The 17,199-nt window shown below is 31.5% G+C and overlaps 1 pseudogene; it reads left to right on the top strand.

Annotated features, from left to right (window-relative positions):
- Nucleotides 1-1,182: 1,182 nt before the first annotated feature.
- Nucleotides 1,183-11,735, top strand: LOC145968980 (uncharacterized; annotated as a pseudogene).
- The last annotated feature ends 5,464 nt before the right edge of the window (nucleotides 11,736-17,199 follow it).

Here is a 17,199-nt window from a genome sequence, read left to right as displayed (position 1 = left end):
CCTTTCTTTCCTCATCTCTATCTATATACGTCTGCAGTATCGTGTTTCCGTACGTGACACAGCTGCCACAGATATTGTATTTCGATACTACATTGTAGTACATGATAAAACATTTAAATATTTGATAATTGGATATAGTTTTACGTTCGATGACCGTTCGTTTCCGTTCGACGGGCGTTCAATTACCGTTCAATTCCGTTCGATTACCGTTCAATTCCGTTCGATTACCGTTCAATTCCGTTCGATGACCGTTCATTTCCGTTCGATGACCGTTCAACTACCGTTCGACGACCGTTCAACGAGCGTTCGTTTCCGTTCGACGGGCGTTCGATGACCGTTCATTTCCGTTCGACGAGCGTTCGTTTCCGTTCGACGAGCGTTTGATGACCGTTCAATTCCGTTCGATGACCGTTCATTTCCGTTCGATGACCATTCAATTACCGTTCAACGACCGTTCATTTCCGTTCGATGACCGTTCTATTACCGTTCGATGACCGTTCAACGGGCGTTCGTTTCCGTTCGACGGGCGTTCAATTACCGTTCGATAGCCGTTCGACAGTCGTTCGTTTCCGTTCGATGACCGTTCAATTTCGTTCGATGACCGTTCATTTCCGTTCGATGACCGTTCAATTACCGTTCGATGACCGTTCATTTCCGTTCGATGACCGTTCAATTACCGTTCGATGACCGTTCATTTCCGTTCGATGACCGTTCAATTACCGTTCGATGACCGTTCGTTTCTGTTCGATGACCTTTCGAGCAGGGTTGACGCATTATAATGTTATATTATATCATGCTAAGTTACATGGGAACATGCATACTTTTGTCTTACGGCGCGTTTTTGGTAAAGCGATAATGATATGTCCCTATTCTAAAGTTTCGTACCGAGACGACTGTCTCCTCACAAAGTCGCGATATGATAATATTAATATTATATTATATACCATGCTGAGTTTTATGGGACCGTACTTTTGTCTTACGACGCGTTTTTGATATGGTGATAATGCCACATCTCTACTATAAAACCTCGTGCCGAGACCTCGTTCTCTCATCAGAAAGTTCTGACCGGTGCACGAGGAAAATGTGTAAAAGTTAAAAAAAAAAATAATGGATCGCGTTCTTCAATTTTATAAAGACTGGAAGACAAAATTGTTGGACATCCTGTGCATCGTCGTGTTAAACATGACTTTTACGTGGAACGTAAGTATCATTTTCATGATAAATTGTTAAAAATTTGTGAAAAAAAAAATTGTGTAATAATATTTTTGATATAGTTCCAGGATGAAGTGGTGATTCCGGGATTTGTGAATATTGAGCACCGCCAGTGGGTGCGGGCGGTGCGCCGGCAGGCGCGGCATGGAGACCTTATGGAGACGTGGGGCGACACCCCGGAGGGCCGCCTCGATGTCCAGATAAACGGTTGGCGATACGTTGACATCTTCGATCTACGGCGGCTCTTCGGGGAAGAGTCCTACATTGAGATTATAGAAGAGGAAAATTGGATCCAGGAAGAGGTGCAGGAGCAGGCGCAGGAGGAGGAAAGAGGAGTGGAGGAACAGGAATGGATCGATAGATGTTTTTTTATAAATCTTATTGTAATATATTTCTATTAACACATCATTTTTTTTCTGTTTTAGGAGCGGCCTCCCTTTAGCCCGGCGCATCGCCCCCTCCCCCTTATATATCTTTTTTTATTTTTTATACTTTTATTTTATTATTATATTATTATTATTATTTTATTATTAGACACACACACACACACACACACACACACAATTGTATTACACACATTTTAAAATAAATTTTATATTTTAATTTAAAAAAAAAAATCGGTTATTTACGCGCCTCTCCTTGCGCTCCCATCCTTTGCGTCTTTCTTGCACTAGTTGTAAGTCTCGCGATATCTTCGTTCTCTCTCGCACGCGTTGTTCTCGCGCTCTCTCGCTCTCTCTCGCACGCGTTGTTCTCGCGCTATTATCGTTCTAATTCTCGCGATATTATAGTTCTCTTTCGTATGCGTTCTCTTCGCGCTACCGTTCTCTCTTTCGTACGCGTTGTCTTGCGCTAACGTTCTCTTTCGTACGCGTTGCTCTTGCAATATCGTTCTCTTTCGTACGCGTTGTTCGCGATATTATCGTTCTCTCTCATTCATAAGCTCGTCGCTATCACTCACTCACTTACCTTTGCGTCGTCCTTCTCCCACTTATGCAGCATCTTACAATGCGTCGTGCTTGTTCCACGTTGACGTCATCCTTGTCACACGTTGATGTCATCCTTGTCACACGTTGATGCCATCCTTGTCACACGTTGATGCCATCCTTGTCGCACTGTCCTCTTCACACACTTTACGCTATCCTTTTCCCACACGTAGCGCTATCCTTCTCACACCACCGTCTTCTTTCCGCGGATCCCCCCTACCCGCGCGGACCCCCTCGTCCATTGCTCGCGCCGCGGATCCCCCTTCCCCGCGCGGACACCCTCGTCCATCGCTTGCGCCGCGGATCCCCCCCTCCCGCGCGGACCCCCTCGTCCATCGCTCGCGCCGCGGATACCCCCTTCCCGCGCGGACCCCCTCGTCCATCGGTCACGCCGCGGACCTCCCCTTACCCGCGCGTGACGTCACTCCCCGCACGTGACGTCATCATCCCCGCACGTGACGCCATCATCACCGCACGTGACGTCATCATCCCCCGCACGTGACGTCATAATCCCCCGCACGTGACGTCACCCCCCCCCCGGCGTGACGTCATCCCACGCACGTGACGTCACCCCCCGCACGTGACGTCACCCCCCGCACGTGACGTCACCCCCCCCGCGTGACGTCACCCCCCGCCGGTTCCCCCTCGCCCCTCACCCCCCCTCGAAGCTCCTGGGTTAGAACCGGCCTAGACTCACTACTACTGTATATATGTACAATATTCGTATGATTTAAAATAAACTCGTATAATTAATATTATCACTCATAAACTTATACTCAAGCTTGATAATAAAAAACTTGAAGAAATTGTATATATAATTAATTTATTAAAAAGATACAAATCATAAAAAGTTGTTATTAAAAATTTTTTAAAAATGTTTTTTAAAGATTTTATAACGCATATTATTAAATAGCATTCAAAACAAAAGGTTCAAGATAAAAATTATTCTGTTCTAAATTAAATTTTTTCTAAAATTCCATAATTATCTATAAGAAAAATGAATGTGATTAAATTATAATTTATTTTTTTTAAATAAATTTTTTCATAAGTCAGCTTATACTTACAAAATATTGTTATCAGTACAAATGTTCAATCATTGTAAAGCTATAAAAAACATTTATCCAATATTGTGTACAATAGACTACAATGATAAAAGAATTAAACAAAATTAATGGAATATATAAAAAACTCAATATATGTTCAAAAGATAATTAAAAAATTTATATATTTTCAATGATTATCAGTTAAACATAAGAAATGTTTGCACATATTGTAATAATGTGTAATACTTTTCATAGAAATATAATTATTTTGAATGAGTACATAATGAATTAGTAGTAGTTCAAAAATTTAAACATTTGCGAATATATACAAGACATATAAAGCAATTAAAGATAAAATGAATGAAATATGTACAATATAAAAATTCGTTAATTTCAAATGATTATCATTTGATACAAATATAAAGCATAACTATAGAGTAGCGAAAAATTATAGAAATACTCCGAAGTCATTGAAATATTTAATATACAATTCTTTGAAGAATTGAAGGATAAAATAAATGAAATATATACAAAATATATACTATGTGTTTAAAAGATAACTAAAAAATATATATTATAAATGATTATTATCTGATGCAAACATAAAAAAACATTACAATTAGAGAGTGAAGAAAAATTGCAGAAACATTTCGAAGACACTGAGATGTTTATTTCAATATACAATTCTTAGTCATATATAATTAGACGAATTATATTTTATAGTTATAATTTATTGACTTCAATAATAGAACTAAAATGAAACAAAAGAGATAATTCTCCAAAAATGTATTGGTTCTTAGAAATAAAGATATTACAATAATATTAGTTTTAAAAAAATAATAATTGATCAAATACATACATCCGCACAAATAGTATTCTAATATTATATATCTTTCCCTACTTAAAGGAAAAATTTATTTATCTTAATTTTAAATTACTAACATTAACGATTTATTTTAAATTATTAATATTTTATAAAATGCTCGACATTTTTCTTGTAGAAAATTATGAAATTTAATTATGTTTGATTTGGGACACAATTTTTTTATCTTTTACTTTTATTCATTGCCATGGATAATTTCAATGCAAGCATTGTTATATAATTACCATATAATTTTAGCAATAACATTGTAAAGTCTTTAGAAAATATTAAAAAAAATTTTTTTTAAATTTATAATGAATAATATTTTATATTTTAAAATTAATTATTGCACTTGGAAATCGGTAACTTAAAAAATACAAAATATTAGAGCATAATGATGCAAAGATAAGGTAAAAAATGAGAAGAATGGGCTGTTTATTACAAACATTAAAATATGAATTTCCTGAAATTACAGACTGGTTCATATTCTGAATCCTCTTTTATCGATAAAAATGCCTCTAAAAGTGGCTTATAAGCCTTCTGATTGGCTATAAGCCACTTTTAGAGGCACTTTTATCGATAAAAGAGAATTTAGAATATGGACCTTTGCTTCCACGATATAGCAGTTTGCATTGAAGCAATTAACACATTAGCAAGTTTATCGTTGTGCGGAAAATTTCATCATTAGCATCATGACTTGAAGACTTAATAAAAGAATTTGAAAAATTTTGATTAACAGATTTATTAAAAAAGAAGAATATGATAAAAAATTACTTGCTGAAGATTTTTTAAAAGTATTTTCCGAAGACTTTACAACACATATTACTAAAACAATATCCGAGACGATAAATCAAAATAAAAGACGTAAAAAAATTGTTTTGCCTTCAAAATCAGATATAATTAAACTTCATAACTTTTTACAAGAAAAACATCGATCAGCTTACGATAATTTAAAAAAAGAATTTTCTTATGAGGCATGGCTTACACTTATGAAAGTAACATTGACATCAGTACAAGTGTTTAATCGTCGTAGAGCTGGAGAAATACAAAGAACACATATTGAAGATTACAAGGCTTACGAAGGAATTAATTATCAAACTAATGAAGCGTATGAAGCACTTTCAACACATGCCAAAGATATAGCTAAAAAATATGTTCGTTTTACACTAAGAGGTAAACTTGGACGAACGGTACCAGTTTTATTGACAGGAGAATTGAGAGATTGCATAGATATGATATTAAAGCATAGGAAAGCTGCTAAAGTTTCACGAAATAATCCATATTTATTCGGTCTCCCTTCTCTTGTAAAGGATAAATACAGATATCTTTTGGCATGTGATTTGTTGCGACAATACGCAATCGAATGCGGTGCTGAAAATCCTGAAACTTTGCGAGCAACTCAATTACGAAAACATATAGCGACAATGTGTATTTACAATTTATCGGAAAACGAAATCTCATCACTCGCAAATTTCATGGGTCATGCTGATAAGATACATATGGTTCATTATAGGCAACCTATTATACAGAAAGAAATTTTAGAAATATCGCAGTATTTAGAAGCGGCACAAGGAATTGATCATGATGAAGATGATAGTGATAATTCAGATTCTGAATCTTCAGAGCTTAATAGAGATAATTGTCATGTCAATAATGATGTCAATAACAATGATGAAGATGAATCATTTAAAGAAACACATAATGATAACAATGAACAAACTCAGAATTTACAAGAAAATACTTTGAGAAAGGTTTGTTTATTTCTATACTTATTATTATAATTATTTTTAAACATTGATTATTGTGTTTATCTTTTTTCTTGTCTTTTTAGTTCACTCTAATCGTACACGATGGACTAAAGATGAAAAACGCGTGGTTCTTGATGCTTTTGGATATTATCTTAAAAAAGATGAAGCAAAACTACCTACTTTTATTCAAATCGGAAATCTTATTAAAAAGCATCCTCATATATTAAAGGGACGAAATGTGGCTACTATTAAAACATGGTTACATAACCAAAAACGTAATAATTTAGCTAACACTGTGAACAAAATATAAATATGTTATAAGCACAGTACAAACACACGTACAAAAATCGTACCAAAAATTATATAATATATATAATTGTTTGCGTTTAAATTATATTTTTTATTATAAATATTACATAATATATATATCGTAGAAGTGATATGTGATATAACTTATGATGTGTTATTACGTCAAATTATTTTAATTTTTTTCATTTTGCTTTAAAATAGGTAATTACAAAATATGTGCAATGCATAATGCAATTTTATATAAAATAGAAAACTTGGTAAAATATAAATACAATAATTACTATAGTAATTTTTATAGCAATTGTTGTAATTACTGTAGTAATTATTGTATATTATATAAAATAAGTAATTATTAGTATTTTGTACAAATAATTATTTTGTAATAAATGTCTCGTTGCAATAAATGTCTCATTTTATTCTGAAAACTTAACTTCCATTTATATATATTTATTTATATACATAATTATTTGAAAACATGTTACATTTTTTATATATAATTAGTTGTCTATTGTCGACATTAAATATTTGATTGTGAATTTAATATTTCAATATTAAATAATTACATTTTAAAGCATAAAAAAAGCATACATAATAATATATATATATTAATATTATTAAAATATACTTTAATATTTTCTATACACTTTAAGAATAATGCATTTATCATTTTTGGTCCATTTTTACAATTAATTAAAATTTATTACATTCTGAAGATCTGGAATTTGAATTATATTATATTGCGAATTATTAATTATTATCACTATCAATTCCTTGAGCTGCTTATAAATATATACTTATGATATTACTAAAATTTCTTTTTAAATAAGAACATATTAAGATAAATTTGCATAGATGCATAATGCATATACACAGAAAAATTAATCAATTATATATTTAATACAAAGAAAATAACAATGATATCTTATATATTCGACATGTAATTAGCTAATTTTTTTATGTATATACATTATACATCTATACAAATATGCGATACGCTTTGAGGGCATAACAAATTGTTCAATTACAATCAAACATTTTCACAATGTATAAGAATGTTGTGATTATTTGACATGAGATTCTACGGTTGCATTAAAACTTTTTTACGTGCAATGGTAGAGCGAAAAAACAAAGAAAAAGAATACTCATTTTGAAGAGCATATTTTGCTTTGGTCACAGATTCAGTTTACATCGATCGTTTGATACTCTTATCGAGTAGTGTATTTGAGCTGAATAAAAAATAATTAAACTAATTTAATAACTCTACTTTACTATTTAATACACATGTCAAACAATTAGGGTAAAGTAGATCATAATCTTGCCGCATTATATAACTTATATATCTAGAGGTACTTTCAGTATTTTTCCTCTGTTTATATTCATCAATTAGGGGGGGGAGGGAAGAGAGAGAGAGGAAGAGAGTGATTTATATTGGGACAGAAATATTTCCTCTCTCTTTTTCAATACAATTCATGTTGTCTCTCTGTATATCTATGGTTGCAGTTAATGTAAATAGCTGATAATGCAATGCTCTTCAATTATTTTGAAATGTACTCTCTCTCTCTCTCCTCTCTCTCTCTCTGATACTCTCTGATAGTTTCTAACAATATCTCATATATACCAATATGTGAAATTTTGTTACAAAATGTATCAGAAAACACATTTTACAATAATTAAAGAACATTGACATAATCTTTTGCATATTAACTGCAATTATAAACATATGACATATAAGTATGGCATATGATATATGAGTGCAATTAATTGTATACAGGGTGATTCAAAATAACCCCTGTGTCCCTGAAATGACATATTCTTGAATCAATTCTAAGACGATTTTTCCTTCGGCAAAATTTCGTCCGAAGCTTAGTTTTTGAATTATTAAAGGAAGTAGTTAACGTATGACGGGTCGAATACAAGAGGCAGGCAAGGGTGGCGCGATTCACCGTCAGACGCGGGAGCTTACGCGGGGCGCCTGCTGCGATCAGCTGATCGCTATACACATACAGACACACATGCGAACACATACATTCTGTCTCTGTCTGTCTGTCTGTCTGTCTCTCTGTCTCTCTGTCTCTCTCTGTCTCTCTCTCTCTCTCTCTCTCTCTCATTCGCTCACTCACCTGTAAATTTTTTTTTTTTTTTTTTTACGAGAGAGGGGAAAATGCATTTTATGCATACCCACCGGTCGATCCAGTGAGTTATGTGGGACTCGAGTACCAAGTCGAATTACCAACTCGGTACTCCCTACCCACTAAAAATCCCTCTCTTTTCACGAATTTCCTTTAACACACTGTCCCTCTGACTTCCCGAGATCTGTTTTCACATAACGTCAAAAAATAGTTATTATTACCTTGTTCGATGACTTTTGATGTATTGCTGTAATTGCTTGAAGGAGAAATGAATTTTCCGATAGATCGTACGTTCTCAAATTTAACGTAGATATCACGTTGCAAAAGACAAGAAATCCACACTAAATTATTAACTGAAAGTTTTTCTTCTTTCATGAACTGTATTTTTTTATAAACTTTAACGTAATCACATTTATTTACTCACTCGATGAGATGAGAAATTTACTAATGACTCTATCACTGATCACTATTAATCACTGTCGAATAATAACTGTTGGCGATTAAAAATCACGCGATGAAAGAAACACGCGCGGACACGTTAATACACGACGCGACGACGCGACAATGCGACGATAATTATTCGGCGACTGCAAGCAGTTTTTTGTCATGGTAGGTTGCGGTAGGTTAAGGTACTACTGGCGCTATCGAACGCGATCATGTGTTCGATTGAAGAATGCGGTAAACATAATAAACATTTAACGTATTAATATTATTATTATCATGAATGTGTGTGATATCCATACATCGTATGATATCTATTTAAAAATTAATTAGATTAAATAAGTGTTTTTAAAATATTTATTACTTTTACTATTATCTTAAATAAATATTTAATATTAATATTTTATATGATAATAGTAAAAGTAATAAATATTTTAAAAACACTTATTTAATCTAATTAATTTTTAAATAGATATCATACGATGTATGGATATCACACACATTCATGATAATAATAATATTAATACGTTAAATGTTTATTATGTTTACCGCATTCTTCAATCGAACACATGATCGCGTTCGATAGCGCCAGTAGTACCTTAACCTACCGCAACCTACCATGACAAAAAACTGCTTGCAGTCGCCGAATAATTATCGTCGCATTGTCGCGTCGTCGCGTCGTGTATTAACGTGTCCGCGCGTGTTTCTTTCATCGCGTGATTTTTAATCGCCAACAGTTATTATTCGACAGTGATTAATAGTGATCAGTGATAGAGTCATTAGTAAATTTCTCATCTCATCGAGTGAGTAAATAAATGTGATTACGTTAAAGTTTATAAAAAAATACAGTTCATGAAAGAAGAAAAACTTTCAGTTAATAATTTAGTGTGGATTTCTTGTCTTTTGCAACGTGATATCTACGTTAAATTTGAGAACGTACGATCTATCGGAAAATTCATTTCTCCTTCAAGCAATTACAGCAATACATCAAAAGTCATCGAACAAGGTAATAATAACTATTTTTTGACGTTATGTGAAAACAGATCTCGGGAAGTCAGAGAGACAGTGTGTCAAAGGAAATTCGTGAAAAGAGAGGGGTTTTTAGTGGGTAGGGAGTACCGAGTTGGTAATTCGACTTGGTACTCGAGTCCCACATAACTCACTGGATCGACCGGTGGGTATGCATAAAATGCATTTTCCCCTCTCTCGTAAAAAAAAAAAAAAAAAAATTACAGGTGAGTGAGCGAATGAGAGAGAGAGAGAGAGAGAGAGAGACAGAGAGAGACAGAGAGACAGAGAGACAGACAGACAGACAGACAGAGACAGAATGTATGTGTTCGCATGTGTGTCTGTATGTGTATAGCGACCAGCTGATCGCAGCAGGCGCCCCGCGTAAGCACCCGCGTCTGACGGTGAATCGCGCCACCCTTGCCTGCCTCTTGTATTCGACCCGTCATACGTTAACTACTTCCTTTAATAATTCAAAAACTAAGCTTCGGACGAAATTTTGCCGAAGGAAAAATCGTCTTAGAATTGATTCAAGAATATGTCATTTCAGGGACACAGGGGTTATTTTGACCCTGTATATATCTCATATCATCATATATTTGTAAAATAATTTACTTTACAATTAGTAACATAGCACAAAGTGTTTTCCATTTAACAACAGTTGGTATAAACATTATTCTATCTTTCTTATTCATTGATGTTGAAATAAGGCAGAATGAGGTTTGTGTCGACTTGTGTCACTAAATGCACCGACGAGATACTATTAAAGACCGATGGTCTTATGGGATTTAGCGTGACCAGAAAAAAACGTGCAAAGTGCTGCTATAGGTAACAAAATCTTTACATTTTCAATAATAAAATAATGATTTGATACATAATTTGTCATTTTTTTAAACAGGTACATAAAAGATTTATACATTTTCGATAATAAAACAATAGCTGAATAACCTAAAATACTCGTATGATTTAAATAACTCTTGTAATTGTCTTCAATATAATCAAAACGGCCGGTAATATCATCAATCTTCTATTATCTCTGGGCCCACCGGGCACACTTGGTGGTCACGAAAATTTACCCAGGGTTGTCGGTCTTTAACAGTATCTCGTCGGTGCTAAATGGAAAGTATTCACAATCGATAAGTGTTCAACTAGCAACGATACAATCATAAAATCAATACTATTGTGTGCATTTTATTTTTGATTTACATAATATTAAATAAGAAAAATAAAATTATAAAGATAAATAAAAATACAAAAATATAAATTAAATAAAAATATAAATATTTTTAATAAATTTATGTATATATTTCTTTTAAAATATATCGATGTAAAAAAGTTGATAATTATGCACATTACAGATAGCGTCACCAATTTCAATCACAAAGCCGTATTAGCATCTTTAGACATTATTTAAGATAGTCTTGAAATAAAAACGGACTAAACGTAAATACAAGTCTTTCTATGGTCCTATTAATATATATATTAATATATCTACTTATTAAAAATGGTACCGATATAATACTTTACATATATTAAAGCTTTTTTCTGCAATAACTTTCTTTATCAAGAGACACGGTAGTGTCTTGCGTCGAGTTCATCTCTCTAGCAAGTCGCGCGCCGTGTCTCTTTACGCGAGACGGGAAATTGAAACCAGTTCAGATTATTTCATATTATTATATTACGATAACCGCTGAACGGATCGAGCTATTATTAGGCTTAATCGATAGCTTATATTCGAATTATATAGTAAAAGTGTCTTTATTTTTACTCTACGAGCTGTAGAAGTGGAAATATCGCGATATATAATTCTAAAATCGTGAAAATACGATTAAGAAACGTCCACGTCGTCATCAAACAATATATATAGAACAAAATTTGACGTACGACTGCCGCTGTCGACACCAGATGGCGATAGATCTGGCGTACGACTGTCGCTGTCGATAATAAATACACGTATTAACACACGTACGCAACACATGTTACAACAAGTGCTTTAATGTGCCTTGTACGGTGCAAATGTTTGTCGGAATTGACTGTAAGTAAGTTAATAATTAATTAATCGCGTTTAATACAAATACAGAGGTGAGTTTTATTGTTGGTGTCAATCTTTTTATCATGCGGGAGATTACCGACTGCATAATAAATTGATCGGTACATAAATTAATGTGTCAATTATTTAGATCGATCGTATCGAAGACCCGAATATAATGTATATAATAATAATAATAATACTAAATATGTAACTTTAATAATAATAATAGCAATAAATTCATACTATATAATTTCGGCTTTTAATTTGTTTTAATTGTATACATTATATTTGGGTTTTTGATATATAAGGTCGATCCAAATAATTGACATTTATGTACTGATCAATTTATTATGTAGTCGGTAATCTCCCGCATGATAAAAAGATTGACACAAACAATAATAAAACTCACCCTGTATATGTAAAATGAAAATATCTATGTATTTCGACATGTATACAAGTTCATGTATTAAAGCATTTTACACACACACACACACACACACACACACACACACACACACACACACACACACACACACACACACACACACACACACACACACACACACACACACACACACACACACACACACACACACACACACACACACACACACACACACACACACACACACACACACACACACACACACACACACACACACACACACACACACACACACACACACACACACACACACACACACACACACACACACACACACACACACACACACACACACACACACACACACACACACACACACACACACACACACACACACACACACACACACACACACACACACACACACACACACACACACACACACACACACACACACACACACACACACACACACACACACACACACACACACACACACACACACACACACACACACACACACACACACACACACACACACACACACACACACACACACACACACACACACACACACACACACACACACACACACACACACACACACACACACACACACACACACACACACACACACACACACACACACACACACACACACACACACACACACACACACACACACACACACACACACACACACACACACACACACACACACACACACACACACACACACACACACACACACACACACACACACACACACACACACACACACACACACACACACACAGGGTGTCCCATTTTAATAGTTCCAGGCAAATATCTCAAAAAATATGGAAGATACGGAAAAATGTTTCAAACAAAAGTTGTTTGGCTCGAAGGAGGACAGATGATGAACATATGTACTACTATGGAATGATACAGCAGGAAATGGAAAAGAACCAGAAATAAAATGGTTTGTGATTTCAGAAACGGTGCACCATAAAAATATAAAACTTGTACTGTTAGTTAAAATTTCTACAAAGATTAATTTAACGTATAATAATAATTTTTAAAAACCACCCCTTGGGGGTGAAAGCTAATATTTCAAAAACGGTGCACCACAAAAATATAAAACCTGTACTATTAGTTATGACTTGTAGAAAGACTAATTAAGCGTATAATAACAATTTTTAAAAACCACCCCTTGGTGGTGAAAACTAATATCAGAAACGGTATACCACAAAAACATAAAACTTGTGCCATTAGTTAAGGTTTCTACAAAAACTAATTTAGCGTATAATAATAATTTCTAAAAACCACCCCTTGTGGGTGAAATCTAATATTTCAGAGACGTAGAGTCACAAAAATATAAAACCTATGCCGTTAGTTGAGGTTTCTACAAAGACTAATTTAGCGTATAATAATAATTTTTAAAAACCACCCCTTGGAGGTGAAATCTAATATTTTAGAAACGGTGCACCACAGAAATATAAAACCTGTACTGTTGGTTATGACTTGTAGAAAGACTAATTTACCGTACAGTAACAATTTTCAAAAATAAAATATCCCTAAAAATAATTTACTAATATTTTCCCACAAAAAATGATTTACAGGAAGCATATCAAATTTGACAAAAAGATGTGAAATCCCTCTAAAAAAAACTTTGCAAAGGTAAAAAAAAATACGCCAAGTACATAAAAAATATTTCGCTTTGTATACAATAAAACATTTAATAAAAAAAATGTCCCTAAGAATAATTTACAAAAATTATCCCCCAAAAATTAATTTGTAGAAAGGATATAAAATTTTACAAAAAGATGTGTTATCCCTCTAAAAAAAACCTTACAAAGGTTTAAAAAAATACGCCAAGTACATAAAAAATATTCTACCTTATATGCAACAAAATGTTTAATGAAAAAAATCCTAAAAATAAATTATAATAATTTTCCCTTACAAAACCATTTTTCTGAAAAACAAAACCTCAACAAATAATTATCATAAAAAAATATAAAAAAATAAAATATCAAAACTAAATAGGAAATCAATAATTACTATTAGCCAAGTACCTAAGAGCTATTTGCAAATTTGATATAATACTTGCCATGAAATCAATTTTACATTGTAGAAATATTATACATAAATTCTCCCTAAAAAATTAAAACGCATTTTATATTTATTCAGACAAACTTGATTTTTAAAATATTTAAAATCAACACTAAATGAGAATTAGGATTCTTTTAATTTCTAAAACATTTTTTATATAATGTATATAATTTAAGAAAAAAACGTTTTACGCAAGTTTTAAATCGCACAGTCTTTAAATCGAAGTAAGTTATGAAAACTTGGCGTGCCCGTAATCAAGCACAGATTTAATATTTAATTGTATAATGTTAAGATTTTACATTTTATTGGGGATATATTTGTTTATAATGTAAACGATCCGGGCACGCCAAGTTTTCATAACTTACTTCGATTTAAAGACTGTGCGATTTAAAACTTGCGTAAATCGTTTTTTTCTTAAATTATATACATTATATAAAAAATATTTTAGGAATTAAAAGAATCCTAATTCTCATTTAGTGTTGATTTTAAATATTTTAAAAATCAAGTTTGTCTGAATAAATATAAAATGCGTTTTAATTTTTTAGGGAGAATTTATGTATAATATTTCTACAATGTAAAATTGATTTCATGGCAAGTATTATATCAAATTTGCAAATAGCTCTTAGGTACTTGGCTAATAGTAATTATTGATTTCCTATTTAGTTTTGATATTTTATTTTTTTATATTTTTTGATGATAATTATTTGTTGAGGTTTTGTTTTTCAGAAAAATGGTTTTGTAAGGGAAAATTATTATAAATTATTTTTAGGACTTTTTTCATTAAACATTTTGTTGCATTGAGGTAGAATATTTTTTATGTACTTGGCGTATTTTTTTAACCTTTGTAAGGTTTTTTTTAGAGGTATAAGTATGTGCAGAGAAGGAACATCTAATATTTGGATCGAAGCTAATGATGCTCAAGTTAAGAAAAAACAATGGCCTAGAGGTGGTAAAAATGTTTACTTTTCCTACGAAGAATGTCTAATAAGTAATATATAAATATATCCAATATGATAAAATTAATAATTTAAATATCTGTAGTAGGCAAGAAAGACCGTCACGTTTTGAAAAAGTATGACGGGGGGTTTATTTAAAAATGTATAATAAATACGTACTATAAAAAAATAATATTCATAAAAAATTTATAAAATATATAATGTATACATTTTTAATACATAAAAAGTGATATTCTTAAAAAATACATTTAAAGAAAAGTTAAACTTAAATATCTGTAAAAAACGATCATATAATATTTAAATATCTATAGTAAGCAAGCGAGATCGTCACACATTTTGATATAGTATGACGGGGGTGGTGGTGGGTTTATTTAAAAATGTTTAATAAATATTATGAAATATAACAATCAAAAATTAAATTTAAAATACATAATTTTTTATACAAAAAGAAGTGATATCCCTAAAAAAATACCTTTTAAAAAAAGGTAAAGAAAAAGCGTCGAGTTCATCAAAAAACCATCTCACAAGAAATAGCTATCACAAAAACTAGCTACCTTTATGTAAAATAATAAAAAATAAACTGAAAAATTTTCACAAAAAATAGTTATCTAAAATTGTTTCACAAAAAATAGCTATCACAAAAAATAGCTATCTTTATGTAAAAATTTAACTGTAAAAAAATTGTTTCACAGAAATAGTTATTTTTATGTAAAAAATATTTACAAAAAGCACTGATATAAAAAATTGCGTCAAGTTGGGGTGCAATTTCACTTTAACTTTGTTAGTGTTATAAAATTTTATACATATGTGCTTTTATATAATCCGATGCTGACAAATAGGTAGAAGTTCCGTTTAAAATCTATTACATTTTTGTCATAAAGAAGAACATTTTTGTTAGAGTTGAATCAATTTTTTAAAATAAAAGATTACGTCAAATGATTTTTAAATTTTCTAGAAAATTTAAATAAGATTAAAAGAACTTATTTAAAAATTAAAAATTAAAAAAAATGAAAGATTACGTCAATAATTTTTAAATCTTCTACAAAAATAAAATAAAAGAACAAATTTTTTTAAAAATTAAAAATTAAAAAGAATATAAATTTAAAAAATTTTAAATAAAAAAACTCGGCGCTGCCTAATAATTATTGAAATAATGCTAGTATGTAATTGCTCATTTATTGTTATTGTCAATCAAATTGGTAGCGCGCCGAGTTTTTTTATTTAAAATTTTTTTAATTTATATTTTTTTTAATTTTTAATTTTTAAAAAAATTTGTTCTTTTATTTTATTTTTGTAGAAGATTTAAAAATTATTGACGTAATCTTTCATTTTTTTTAATTTTTAATTTTTAAATAAGTTCTTTTAATCTTATTTAAATTTTCTAGAAAATTTAAAAATCATTTGACGTAATCTTTTATTTTAAAAAATTGATTCAACTCTAACAAAAATGTTCTTCTTTATGACAAAAATGTAATAGATTTTAAACGGAACTTCTACCTATTTGTCAGCATCGGATTATATAAAAGCACATATGTATAAAATTTTATAACACTAACAAAGTTAAAGTGAAATTGCACCCCAACTTGACGCAATTTTTTATATCAGTGCTTTTTGTAAATATTTTTTACATAAAAATAACTATTTCTGTGAAACAATTTTTTTACAGTTAAATTTTTACATAAAGATAGCTATTTTTTGTGATAGCTATTTTTTGTGAAACAATTTTTAGATAACTATTTATTGTGAAAATTTTTCAGAGTTTATTTTTTATTATTTTACATAAAGGTAGCTAGTTTTTGTGATAGCTATTTCTTGTGAGATGGTTTTTAGATGAACTCGACGCTTTTTCTTTACCTTTTTTTAAAAGGTATTTTTTTAGGGATACTATATACATTAGATATATTGATTTAATGTACACGTATGTAGACAAATGTTAAGTTATGTATATTAAGAAACTTAAATAATTTTTTTGGTCCCGCTAAAATACTATTCCCAAA

Source organism: Camponotus vicinus, unplaced genomic scaffold (genome assembly GCF_025532165.1).
Source record: "Camponotus vicinus isolate PSW18456_S1 unplaced genomic scaffold, iyCamVici1.0 SCAF_3, whole genome shotgun sequence".
NCBI classification, from domain to species: Eukaryota; Metazoa; Arthropoda; class Insecta; order Hymenoptera; family Formicidae; genus Camponotus; species Camponotus vicinus.
This window is presented reverse-complemented; position numbering and strand designations above follow the sequence as displayed.